Here is a 13,326-nt window from a genome sequence, read left to right as displayed (position 1 = left end):
CACTCGCTCCTGAACTGTTCAGCAAACCATCTATTGCACCCATTCATTCCATTCACCTGACACGAGGGGTGCAGCGTTCATTGTGGCGTTATCCCTCTAAGCGCGATGCTCTCTTCTATTGTGCGACGGGCGTAAGAGGAGTGTGTGCGCGCACAGCATTATGGGACAATGTCACACAGTTATATCAAGTTGGGTAATTTTGTAATCTTACTCTTAGGCATAAATGTAACGCTCCCTTTGCCTCTCAGAAGGTCGGCACACTCTTCTGAAATTACTCCATTTATAATTTATGTATTGATTTAAATTCTGAATACCTTTTCTTTCTTCGTAAGATTGGCCAGTTATTAAGATTTTGTAATTATCTGTCATCAAAATTAATGCTGTGGTCAAAAGAATATATATTTGAAAGGACAGATGTTAAGCCACAATCACTTGAGGAGGCTCGGCGCTCCGGACTGCTAAAAGGCGAAAGAGTGCGTTTCTCTGATTGGAACTTGGAAGGAACTGTTTTGGAATTGTTAGCAGGGCGGGTAATGAGACAGAAAAACCCCCTTAATCCTTAAAGGAATTTGCAATCTCTTAAACGCACAATGGAGTGCAGTGTCTCGTTTGTCCTGTGACCATCGTCAATGGTGAATTCAAGGAGACTTCAGCCTGGTCCAGGTACAGAAAATACATTTCAGCCTAGTTAGACTCACATCACGGTTTTTAGCTTTCAATCGCGCCGACAATTCTGAAATGCCCAAGAAGGCAGGCATAATATTTGATAAAAGTTTTGTTTTCTAAATGCCTTTCAAACTTTTCATGAGTGCTGTTATGTACAGCACACATACAAAGTGGGAAAAGTTGTGAACAGTATTTTACACTAAAAGACTAGCTTTCCAGTACGAAACCTATGCGTGGCATCACGCACACATGCTTGCACCATCGAGAAAAGGCGTCTGCATTGGTGCAAGGAAGCCTAATATGCGCCAGTCAAGCAGCGCCAGTTCTTTGTAGATATGGTGGGCCTCGTTAATGGGTTTTTTGCAGTAGGGCAGCGCAGCAGGCCTTGGTGCTGCACTTCCCTACGGCAAAAGAAAAGGGCAGGAATGCACCGTATCTGCCAGATACGGTGTATTCCTGTCCTTATTTTCCTGTGCCCGCGCACAATGGTATAAGGGTTCCTCGTGCCAGGGTTGATTTTTTTTGTGCAGGAAGTGAAACCTTCCTGCACGAAAACAATCACATGAGGCTTTTTCCTCTTTCGATGTGTACTGCAGAATGCAGCACACATAGAAAGAGTTAAAAAAAATAAGGAGAAATACAGATATTTCTCCTCGTTGTGCCTCCTTACGCCTCCCCTGGGGAGGCGTAAGTTTTTGGCGCTGCCTCAGACTTAAGATTTCCCATAAATCTGGGGCAGTGTCAAAAAGCCATGGATGTTGCTGGGAACGCCCACAGCAACACCCATGGAACGCCCCTTTCACACAGTTTTGTGCATAAAAGGGGCTCAACTTTATAAGGCCATGAAAAGCCACTTAAGGTGGCTTTACGTGGCCTCATAAATATGCCAGTGGCACATTGCGCCACCTGAACGCCAAAATAGTGACATTCCAGCGGCGCAAAAGTGCTAGTAGGGCCTCATAAATGAGGCCCGGCACTTTTCTGGAGTTTCCCTTTCACCCAACTCAGAGCAGTGCAGCATTGTTGGTTGCTGCCCTGCATTACTTGAATTCTAAGCAGTGCCTTATGTGGGCAGGGTCGCTCTGGGTCACAGGCCAGGCAAAAATTAAAAACAGACATTGAAAGTGGTCCCTATGGGGCCTATAGTCATGCCCTTAACTTTACAGGCAAAAATACTGATCAATTTCTGAAAAATGGATGTTAACAAAGTTGAGGTAATCCATGTCAACAATTTAGTTCCTGTTTCTATTTCAATCTTTACATAATATTGCATCCTCTAAGAGTGTTTGCTATTTCTAGAATGTTTTGTATTTGAATTTTTTTTCATTTAGCATATTGCTCTTTTAAGAGCATACTTTGGACTGAGTCACCTCTAAGGGGTTGATTGCGATGTCGTTTGGAAAGGCACCGAATGGCCTTCGATTAGTTTGAATCCGATTCGGAACCTGCCTTTATGACCGACTCAGACACTTTTCCGAACAAGTGATTACAATGGCTGGAAAGTGTTTGGACTGTCCGACTCGGTTCCAAAAGGCATTGGGAGTAACTGAGTCAGTCGGAGCCGAATCGTAGCTGTCTATGGACTGCATTTCCAGCTAAACTATTAGGATGTCACATTCGGACAGCCTTTCCGAATCGGTTGTTCCGACACGGATCGGCTGTAGGAATCTGACTTTGAGGGCGAGTAGCAGGCCCTCTTTCACCCAGGGCCCTCCGAATAAGGGCGATGAGGGTACCCATGGGTCCCCCCTTCCAATGCATGCACAGTGTGGCAGGCACCACGGGGTGCCCGCCACATGGTGCAAGGTTTTCCCCAACCACCCCTTTTATCAATGGGAGCCCCTGTGTTCTCGTTCGGAAGTCAATGCGAGTCTGGCCGAACGATGTCCGGAAGCATTGTAATCGATTGGTTGGACTCGCAGAACCTGATGCATTTGGAAGCAATTCCAAAACCGATTTGGTCAGAAGAGTTTCCGGACGACATCGTAATCGACCCCTATGTGTTTATAACAGGTCATGGATGAGAGCTCTGGCACTGAGACTTAAGGGAGTGCAAGTTTCTTAGTGCCTGTCAGTGGGTCATAAAGGTTTTCAGAATACATGGTCATTCATTCCTTGGTCTCTCTGCAGAACACACAGAGCAGGGGTCTGACATTTGAGTGGTGATTGTGATTCTGTTTAGGATTTCATGTGTGAAAATATTGACTGGGTTAAAGTAAAAGGAAATGCAGTGCTTTCACATAAGTGGGTGCATTGTGTGTTTGGGGCTGGCGAAGGAAAGGAGATGTGAAGAAGTGCATTCAGGAGAGGGTGACAAAAGGATGCTGAAGAGGAAAGAGATGAAGTGCAATATATGCAGATGGAGAAGATGTTGAGGGAAAATGGTGTGCATGTCTAACATAGAGCCAAAATAACAGGAGCAACTGATATACTCTGAAGATCACTACCCCTTCCACAGCTCTCAGTAATGTTTAATTCACAATTTCATAATTTTAGAAATGAAATATTTTCAATATGAATTATTCAAAACTAAATTATCACCGCGGCTCATTGAATTTCCACTGCTAACAATCGTTGAAAAAGCCAATAGTCCTGGCTAGTTTTAGGTGTATTCGCTACAACACAATAGGGCCCCTGAAGGCGGATGGCAATAAGGTCGGACAGGGGAGAGAACCAAAACAACAGTCTAGAAAGACCCGAGCTGCCTGAAAACTGATACAAAAGTGTTAACAAAGTCACTGATACTGTAAAAATCGCTATGCAAACAGACAAATTCCCCCAAATAAGCAAAAAGGAATAGAGAAAAAATATATATTTTTATTATTTATATTGTTTTATCAAAATGCATAGGAAAAACATGTAATCTGGTATCATATAAACAAACATGGATATATATGCGGTCCCACATTTACTCTCTCAATACAAACCCACAACCACAAATACATACATACTCATACATTCTCCACACTCAAGAAAGATTCACAATAGGTGATATAATCAGAGTTCAAAATTGTTCACATTCATGATATAAGATACAAAATAGACATAACATAGTCAATAGTCATTTCTTGTTATGGAAGGTGGAAACAAATGGAGGCACGAGGTTCTCAAGCGCCAACGAGCGTTTCGGTGTCTAACCCAATGTGGGTCACACCTTCATCAGGGCGGTCAATTCAAATGTGGGACCAAAGAATAGATGCGTCTGAATAGGGGGCATCTAAACATACCAGTAGCAGTAAAAAGGGTCGGTTGGCAAAAGGCTCAACATACAAGATCAGGAGCCTTAAATATATATATAGCTGATGGGTAGACATACACGACGGTCATCCGACTCAACTCGCAAGTGGTTCAAATGCAGAGGGGTAATTTTTTAAATAGGTCCAATCTCCAAGAAGAAAGCGCTCAATGACGCATATTCAGGAGAGTACAGAGTACATCCATAATGGGATATTGAACTTGGCGGCCATAGTCCTCCTGCGGCGTTCGGGGAAGCAAATCTCCGCTTGATGTTAAATCAGTAGTTTTAGGTGTATGTCAGCTGCTGTGTTATGTATCTGGATGTAAGAAAAGCTCAGAGAGGCACCAAAATACCAGTCCAGTGGCTCACTATGAAAATCACAGAAATGTAGTTTACGTGTTTAATTCATGCCCTTAATTACGTAGCCCACAACACTGCTAGAGAGACCTCCCCCACTTTTTTCATTCCACTTAAATTCCTGTTTCTAAGTAAAGATGCTCTTTCAATTGCAACACCTTGCTTGTGTCATGAGGCCTTCAGGCGCATGTCTTATCATTATTGTTAGAATGGGAGTCTGTAGTTGGATGAGATAGGTACCTTAGGCCAAATAGGGACCTTTGCTTCTAAGTCAGGGAAAGGAAGGACACCTTCTCAGATAGCCCCTGCTCCTCCCCTCGGTAACTTGGCACAAGCAGCCAGGCTTATCTCCAAGGCAAATGTGTAAAGTATTTGCAACCCCGCTCTCAGCAACCCAATGATGACACCACAAATGTACTCCACAAGAATAAAAAACAAGTCTATGCTTATATAAAAAGATATACGATGAGACCACATGATAAAAATCCAACATATACGTATTGGTAATATTCCTCGTGGCCGGTTATTAGGCCAGCCGCCCTTGTAGGTTCTGACTTTATTAATGAGCAATTCTAGATGATCCAATGCAGTCCTAATGCAATGCAATGCAGTTCGTAATGCAAGAATCAGGCACTTCGCAATGTACAAATAATGCAGTTCGTTATGCAACAACCAAGCAGTTCGTAATGCCAAAATAATGCAATGCGTAATGCAACAATCAGGCAGTTCGTTATACAAACTAATGCAATGCGTAATGCAACAATCAGGTAGCTCGTTATGCAGAAATAGTGCAATGCGTAATGCAACAATCAGGCAGTTCGTAATACCAAAATCATGTAATGCGTGATGCAATAATCAGGTAGTTCGTAATACCAAAATAATGTACTCCGGCACCGATCACGGTGCTCTGGATGGTCTCTATGCCACTCCGGCTGACTCGCGGTCAGCTACTGCCAAAATATGCCCCCAACACGGGTATGGTGTAAAACAAGTGTAGCTCCACACTCCAGCCCCGGTACTGCCACTCCTCAGCAAGTACGGACCGCAATACGGACTTCCGTGGAGGCTCGCGCTGCAAAGGGAGGAAAGGCTGAGAGTGTTTCTCTCGTAGCCCGCACCCCGCCCCAGGCGAGACACACACCCGCTCGCTGAGCATTACATGGGGATGCGATCTCACTCTCCTCTCCTATCCTCGCGACTTGGGCCTCCGATGCGACTGCGTTGACCTTGGGCAGTGGAACACGGCCCCCCCCCCGAAGGGAATGGTTCGAAGTCCCTCCTTGGCAAAGGCCGGCTCGGACCGGCGGCACAGCTCCTCCGTGGATGCGGGTCTGGGTCGATGGCAATGACAAAGATCTCAGGCTGCAACAGGTCCCACGCACACAGCGTCGCTGAGACTCACTTAATTTCTGGGTGCCCACGATCACAGGGCAATCCTCACGCCGGTCTAAGGCTGCAGAAAGCACACGCACACAGCGTCGCTGAGACCCACTTGCGCTTGCACCATGCATGATTATGTTTGGGTTCTGAAGTATGGTGGCCATTTAAAACAAAAAATTATCTTTCCAAGATGGCGGACATCCGTCTTAGAGCAATAAATGAAAAAAGAAAATATAGAGTATGTGAAAGTCAATTTTCAAGAATTCGGCAGACTGGTAGCAAATTGCAGCTGCTGGTTCCTCAGAACAAAAATAAATAAAACAAAAAACAGGACCATGATTGGAAATGCAGCAATAGAGGAGCAAGGGATGTAACTGAACCAACCTAACATCATTGAGTGGCTTGGAGTAACAATGAGAAGGCAGGGGTGGGTGCAATGGAGGAACATAGGGTAATGACAGCAACATAGAGAGAGAGCACGGGTTGAGGAGTAAGGGGGAAACTGCACACTGTGGAAGGAGCAAAAATACACATCCACTCCCAACAGTGATGAAACCAGAAGATACAAGCACTGGCAATGCCAATAAGTCTCATGTTTCTCTGGCATTACTTTACTTTTTGTCTTTGCCAATGCTTTTTGCCGATGCTCTTCCACATTGTCAAAAAGAGAAAGTGCTTCTTTGCTGATGTGGAAGAAAATCGTTAAAAGCAAAGACAAGCTGCCACAGCCTGTTGATGTATGTGTGCAAATGCATCACCACACATGCTCAAGTATGCATCATTGTGAGGCAGCCATTTTTTTTCTTTTTAAACTTTTAAGTTATCTTTCCAAGATGCAGCACACCAGCCTTGTAGAGGCAAGTTTTTTAAAAACATAGGTGCAAAAGCACACAAGAAAAGGGAGTGGCTCTGCAGGAAATGGGAGCTGCCAGGCCCCCCAACAAAGAAAAACAATCTATTTTTTAAAGATTATAATGAAGATAGAACATGATGGTTACAGATGCAGTCAGCGCCAGATGGTGGGTAAGGAAAAGGGAGTAGTGGTCAGGGAAGCAACAGAAGAGCTAGGAGGAAAGAGGTAGGACAGCACAGAGACTGTGGGGACTGGAATTTTGGGGTGTAAGTAGCACATGAGGGAGAGAGCTAGAAAAACGTGCACTCCCAGAGAACTGACATTGCTTCTTTTAATCACTTTTAAGGCTACCAGGACATCAGGGACAGCACCTATGGACCAGCACTCACTCATACATAGACCACCAGAAGGGTCCAGTCCAGTTTCAGTTACTACTGGTCAGCTGGGTATTTCAGGAAAAATGCCCCTTGCAGCTTGTTGTGTCCCTATAGCCACACAGGGGTCAGTCAAGTGACTCTTGTTATCCACTTCTTTGTCCTGGGTACAAGTAGGAGCAGGTCCAGCCCTTCAGGTCTCCACACAGGTCTGAAATAGCAGGACTAATCCTCTTCTGTAGGCCCAGAGAGTGTTCTGATGAGCTATGGGTGAGCTGCACTTTGTAGGTTTCACTAGCCAATGAGTAGGGGTAACTCCTGGACACCCTCTAATCAACAAGAAAAAAGTTCCTGGAGACAACCCTCCACACTTCTGCAGCACATCCTGTTTGCCTTACTGCAAACTACCCCATAGTGTACTTTTCTGAGGTGACTCCAACATTGCCCTCTAATAGTGCTTGTTGGCCAGACAGGGTTATATTTAGGCAAATGAGAAACTCCTTCCTCTTCAGCTTCACCAAACACGTTTTGGGGCATACTCCCCTCCCAATGGGCTGGTGACAAGCTGACTACAGAGGGCCTGTGGCATAAAAGGCTTCTCTTCCCTAGGTCGCTCTTAACTATGACTCAGTAGGCTTCACCCTGGTCAGTTTCAAGTTAATGAAGTTCCTGGACCCTCCCTGGCTGTCCTGGACTGATATCTCTCATCTATCCCACATCAAGGTCTTCCTGTGAAAAGGCCTAAGCCATTGTTCCTGCTCTGGGAGCAGTTTTCACACTTCATTAAGAGGAAGCAGTGGTAAGACCATCTGTGGGAAGGCTAATGCTAATTAGCCCACTGGCGGCTCAGACAGGTAAAGTGTAACTTTTTAAATGTAATTTCGCCTCAATATTTCAAAATTCAGAGCTCACCTTTGAACATTTTTCAGCAGAAATGTTTCATGAGAAATGCATTTCATCAAAAAAGCATAGCTCAGAAGATTTTCCCTCTAGGGGAACACATGTTTTCCACTTTTGGAACAATTTTCCACTGCACATGCACCCTGGTGAGAATACCATACTTTTTCAGAGGAATAGTGACAGTATAAAATGAGAGTCAATGAATAGTGTACAGGTTTTGGACAACAGTTATTTCAAGTCAGAAAGTGAAATCCACCAACTTACAATGTTGCACTTTAACAATATCCTGTCACCTAGTAGTTACTAGTACTATCTGAAATAGTTTCTCCCTTCAATGCCCTTCGCATTTACTTTTTGACTTTGCAAGACCACTCACCACTTCTTGCCTTATACCCTCCTATATCATCTGTTGCAAAATCGCAACACTCTTCTCTTGCCCCTTTCTTCTGTGAACCCATCCATACCTCCTGATGAGTACAATCTTTCTCTCTCAGTTATCCACTGTACCCAGTTTCAAGTCTTTTCTCAACCCCCTTCTGTCCCTCATGCTCCTCCACCCTTGTCCTCTGTTACTTTGTAATACTCCTGCATACAGTTTTTTTAGCTAGCTTTTTGGTAGCACATATCCATTAAGAAGGTAAAAGAACATGAGATAAGTTATTTAAAGGTGGATGACTGAAAATGGCACCATGTTTGTTGCGGATTTGGGGGAAGGTTGTTAACGATAGAGAAAAGAAGGACATTGGGTAAGTATTACAACAGTTAACATTAGCCCCAATCCTTTACATAATTAGCTCAGTGATTTATATGGACATGCATGAACCGTATGTCCTCAGATAGTATAACACTCAGATAAACCATAAACTTGGATAGGTCCCTGACTGATCATACTCTGAAGTTCCATTATAAACCATTCCTCACTCTCCTCACCACACACTTCCCAGAACCAACCACGGTCTCCTGCGCTAAGTAGGTAAACCAGACAGACATCTACAATAATAACTGCTGAGCTTCTCCTGTATTCTCTACATTTAATTATTGCAAAAACACGAGCTGGAGCAGTTACCAAGCAGAAGACGTGGGATCGTAATTAAAAGCCTCCAACATATGGTAAAGCAGTGAAAGCTTTTTAGAAAATCTTTTATGTGTGTCTTGTAAAACAAATGGTGAAAAAACAGTTTATCCGATAAAAAGACGCAACAACAAATGCACCTACAAGCCAGTTAAATGGGACAAAAAGTCGAGACCAAGCCACCTAACAAACAGTTTGATCTAATGCAAACTCACCAAAACATTTGGCTTGAAAATCTAGCAGCACTCTTCCCTTGCCCCCCAGATTCCATAAATTCCATAAATCTGTAATGCAATAACAATAAGCATCAAACTCTCTCTATGGAGGTCGGTGTATTAAGGTAGTGTGCCATATGCTGTGGATCAATGTAGATTTATTCTTGAGAAGAATACTGAACTTCTTTCTCTTTTGTAAACACCTGTAAATTTCCCAGCAAATTACACTGGGCTCACCCTTCTCATTTTGTAGGGGCCAAGCTTTGGCACCCAGTGTGTCATGGGGCACCACACCCTGACGACATCTCATAGAACCTACACAGTCACATCACCAGGCATCAGCGACACAATCACAGCCTTTATGAGTATATACACACCCAAAAACCTTCAGCTATAAATCTGTTCAAAAATGCCCCTCAAATGGGTATAAGTAAATATATTTCAAATTCTATAAAGTTAATAGATTATATAAATACAAAATCCAGTTTTAGGGCACAATGGCCAGGCATCTATATGGTCACTGCACACCTCACTGATTTGCACATGATGATTGTTATGCTTCGTTATTATTTGATGCAATTTGTGAATAGTCTGTATGCATATGTCTGCTTTAGGATGCAAGGCATTGCAGCGACTCCTCTAGTTGATGATTACACTGTTGGTAAACATTTTGTCCTTCGAGGTAACATTATTTACAGCTTATTTGAAAAGATATACTTGGGGCAGATTTATCAGTCTTTCACGCAATGCAATGCAGAAAGAAACCATGCTGTGCTGGACGATAGGGAGAAGGCAGGAATACACCAATGCAGGCACTCTTGTGTCATGGTGCAAGGGTGCCTGAGTTCCATGCAGGATTGTTTTTGTGCAGGAAGGGACACCTTCCTATACAAATACAATTCTCTGAAGCTTTTTCCTCTTTCTACGTGTGCTGCAGAATACTGCACCTGTAGATAGAGTGAAAAACTGGGAGAAATAAAGACAGTTCTTGTTATGCCTCCCTTGAGAAGGCGTAGCATTTTGACGCATTCCGAGGTCTACCACTCAATAGTACATCTGGGAATGCCCCAAACTCCAAGGGTGGATGCATGGCTTGGTAAATCTGACTTTAGTGTTGCGATGCCCTTGCCTTACCTTGCGTGACACAAGGGTAATGCAACACTTTGATTAATCTGATTAATCTGGTCCTTAGTCTTTTTAGATCTGGGCAATAATGCTGCCAAACTTAGTGCACACTGAAATGCATGCTTAAATAACATTTCCTGCAAATGACTCACTTTAATACTGTTGCAGGGATTCTGCACATAAACAGAACTATGCGCAGGAAACCAGGACCTTGGTGTGTAGTGGTGTACCAGAAAACCCACCTAGGTGCCCAGAACCCCAATCCGACTAGCTATAGTGTCTCATTCATTCTCCGTACTACAGCAAAGCTACCAATGATTAGACATCCTAGAACATGTCACTCCGACCCTCTCAGGAATCGCGGGAAGAAGAACACTCTTTCGTTCAAACACTTATACCTGTCCACCACGTGAGTAAACAGAAACACGGTATCAATCAATCAATCAATCAAGAAATTTGTATAGCGTGCTACTCACCCGGAGTGTCTCAAGGCGCGGGGGGGGGGGTCCGCTACTGCTCAAACAGCCAGGTCTTGAGTTGCTTCCTGAAGGAGAGGTGGTCTTGGGTAAGACGGAGGTGGATGGGGAGGGAATTCCAGGTCTTGGCTGCCAGGTAGGAGAAGGATCTTCCTCCCATGGTGGCTCTTCGAATGCGCGGAACGGCGGCGAGGGCGCGGCTGGTCGATCGTAGTTGGCGGGTGGGTGTGTAGAAGGTCAGGCGGTTGTTGAGGTATCTGGGGCCTAGGTCGTGGAGGGCTTTGTGTGCGTGGGTGAGGAGGCGGTACGTGATTCTTTTGCTGACGGGGAGCCAGTGCAGGTCTTTCAGGTGTCCGGCGATGTGGCTGTGACAGGGGAGGTCCAGGATAAGTCGTGCCGAGGCGTTCTGGATGCGTTGGAGTCTTTTCTGCAGCTTGGCTGTGGTTCCGGTGTAGAGGGTGTTTCCATAGTCCAGTCGGCTGGTGACAAGTGCCTGGGTGACCGTCTTCCTGGTTTTGGTGGGGATCCATCGGAAGATCTTTCGGAGCATGCGTAGGACACGATGACGAGACGGCGTTGACTTGTCTGGTCATCGATAGCGAGGAGTCCAGGACGAAACCCAGGTTGCGTGCGTGGTCCGTTGGTTTGGGTGCGCTGCCTAGGGCCCGGGGCCACCAGGAGTCGTCCCAGGCAGATGGTGATGATCCAAGGATGAGGACTTTCGTCTTGTCTGAGTTCAGTTTCAAACGGCTGTTCTTCATCCACTCGGCTACTTCTTTCATACCTTCGTGTAGGTTGGTTCTGGCGGTGGCGGGGTCGTTGGTGAGGGAGAGGATCAGCTGGGTGTCGTCGGCATAGGAGATGATGTTGAGGCTGTGATGGCGTGCGATGGCTGCGAGGGGGCTCATGTATACGTTGAAGAGGGTGGGGCTGAGTGATGATCCTTGTGTTACGCCGCAGATGACTTTGGTGGCCTCGGATCTGAACGGGGGGAGGCGGACTCTCTGGGTTCTTCCAGCGAGGAACGAGATGATCCACTCCAGTGCCTTCTCTTGGATTCCGACGTTGCTGAGGCGTTGTACTAGGGTGCGGTGGCAGACAGTATCGATCGCTGCGGAGAGGTCCAGGAGGATGAGGGCTGCTGTTTCCCCGTTGTCGAGCAGGGTTCGGATGTCGTCAGTGGCTGCGATGAGGGCGGTCTCGGTGCTGTGGTTGGCTCGGAAGCCGGACTGTGAGTGGTCGGGGGATCCGTTCGTCTCGAGGAAGGCGGCAAGCTGTCTGTTGACGGTCTTCTCGATGACTTTGGCAGGAAACGGGAGGAGCGAGATGGGGCGGTAGTTCTTGAGGTCGGTGGGGTCTGCTGATGGTTTCTTCAGGAGGGCGCTGAGTTCGGCATGCTTCCAGCTCTCCGGGAAGGTGGCTGTGTTGAAGGAGCAGTTGATGATGTCCCGGAGTTGGGGTGCTATGACGGAGTTGGCCTTGTTGAAGACGTGGTGGGGGCATGGGTCGGTTGGCGATCTGGAGTGGATGGTGTTCATCGTGTGGGTGGTGTCTTCGGTGTTGACTGGGGTCCAAGCGCGGAGGGTGGTGGTGGTGGGCGTTGGTTCTGTGGTTGGGTGCGTGGACTGTTCGCCGAAGCTGTTGTGTATGTCTGCGATCTTGTTGTGGAAGAACGCGGCGAGTGAGTCGCAGAGGTCTTGTGAGGGAGTGATGTCGTTGTTTCCGGCGCTGGGGTTGGAGAGTTCTTTGACGATGCTGAAGAGCTCCTTGCTGTTGTGTGCGTTGTTGTCTAGTCGCTCCTTGAATGCTGACTTCTTGGTGGTGTGGATCAGCTGGTGGTGTTTGCGGGTGGCGTGCTTGAGGGTCAAGTTGTCTGTGGTCGGGTTCTTTTGCCAGGCTTTCTCGAGGGTGCGGCAGTTCTTCTTGGAGTTCTTGAGGTCGTCGTTGAACCATGGGGCTTTCTTGCTTCCGGGCCTGCTGGGCTGGGTTTTCAGGGGTGCGAGGTCGTCGGCGCAGTTGGTGATCCACTGTGCGAAGTTGTGGGCTGCTTGGTTGGGGTCCGTTGATCTGGCGGGAGGGTTCTGGTTCAGTTATGTGGTGAGTTGGTCGGTGGTGATCTTGTTCCAGTTCCTGCGGGGAACCTGTTGCGGGAGGTAGCGAGTCGTGGTCTTTCTGAAGCTGAAGTGGACGCAGCTGTGGTCTGTCCAGTGGAGTCCGGTGGAGTGGCTGAAGGAGACGTGCTTGCTGGAGGAGAAGATTGGGTCAAGCGTGTGTCCGGCGTAGTGGGTGGGGGTGTTCACCAGTTGCTTGAGTCCAAGGTTGGCGAGGTTGTCCAGCAGGGTGGTGGTGTTGTTGTCGTTGTTGTTCTCCAGGTGGAAGTTGAGGTCCCCTAGGAGGATGTAGTCAGCGGAGGGGAGGGCGTGTGGGCTGATGAAGTCTGCGATGTCTTCGCTGAATTGTGTGCGGGGTCCTGGGGGTCTGTAGATGAGGGTGCCTCTGAGTGTGGTCTTGGGGTCGGTGTGTATCTGGAAGTGAAGATGTTCGGCGGCTGTGAGGGTGTCGTCTGAGTTGGTCGTGATGCGGATGGTGTTCTTGTGGACGAAGGCGATGCCTCCTCCAGTCTGGTTGACGCGGTCCCTCCGGGTGATCTTGTATCCGTCCGGGATGGCT

The 13,326-nt window shown here is 46.7% G+C and overlaps 1 protein-coding gene across 1 annotated transcript in view; it reads left to right on the top strand.

The window, feature by feature from the left end:
- COL9A1 (collagen type IX alpha 1 chain) overlaps positions 1 to 13,326 on the top strand; it is a 377,557-nt gene that overhangs the window by 303,969 nt on the left and 60,262 nt on the right. The window lies entirely within an intron of this gene.

Source organism: Triturus cristatus, chromosome 6 (assembly GCF_964204655.1).
Source record: "Triturus cristatus chromosome 6, aTriCri1.1, whole genome shotgun sequence".
Taxonomy (NCBI): domain Eukaryota; kingdom Metazoa; phylum Chordata; class Amphibia; order Caudata; family Salamandridae; genus Triturus; species Triturus cristatus.
Note: the sequence above shows the minus strand (reverse complement) of the source record. Positions and strands in the feature narration are given on the sequence as shown.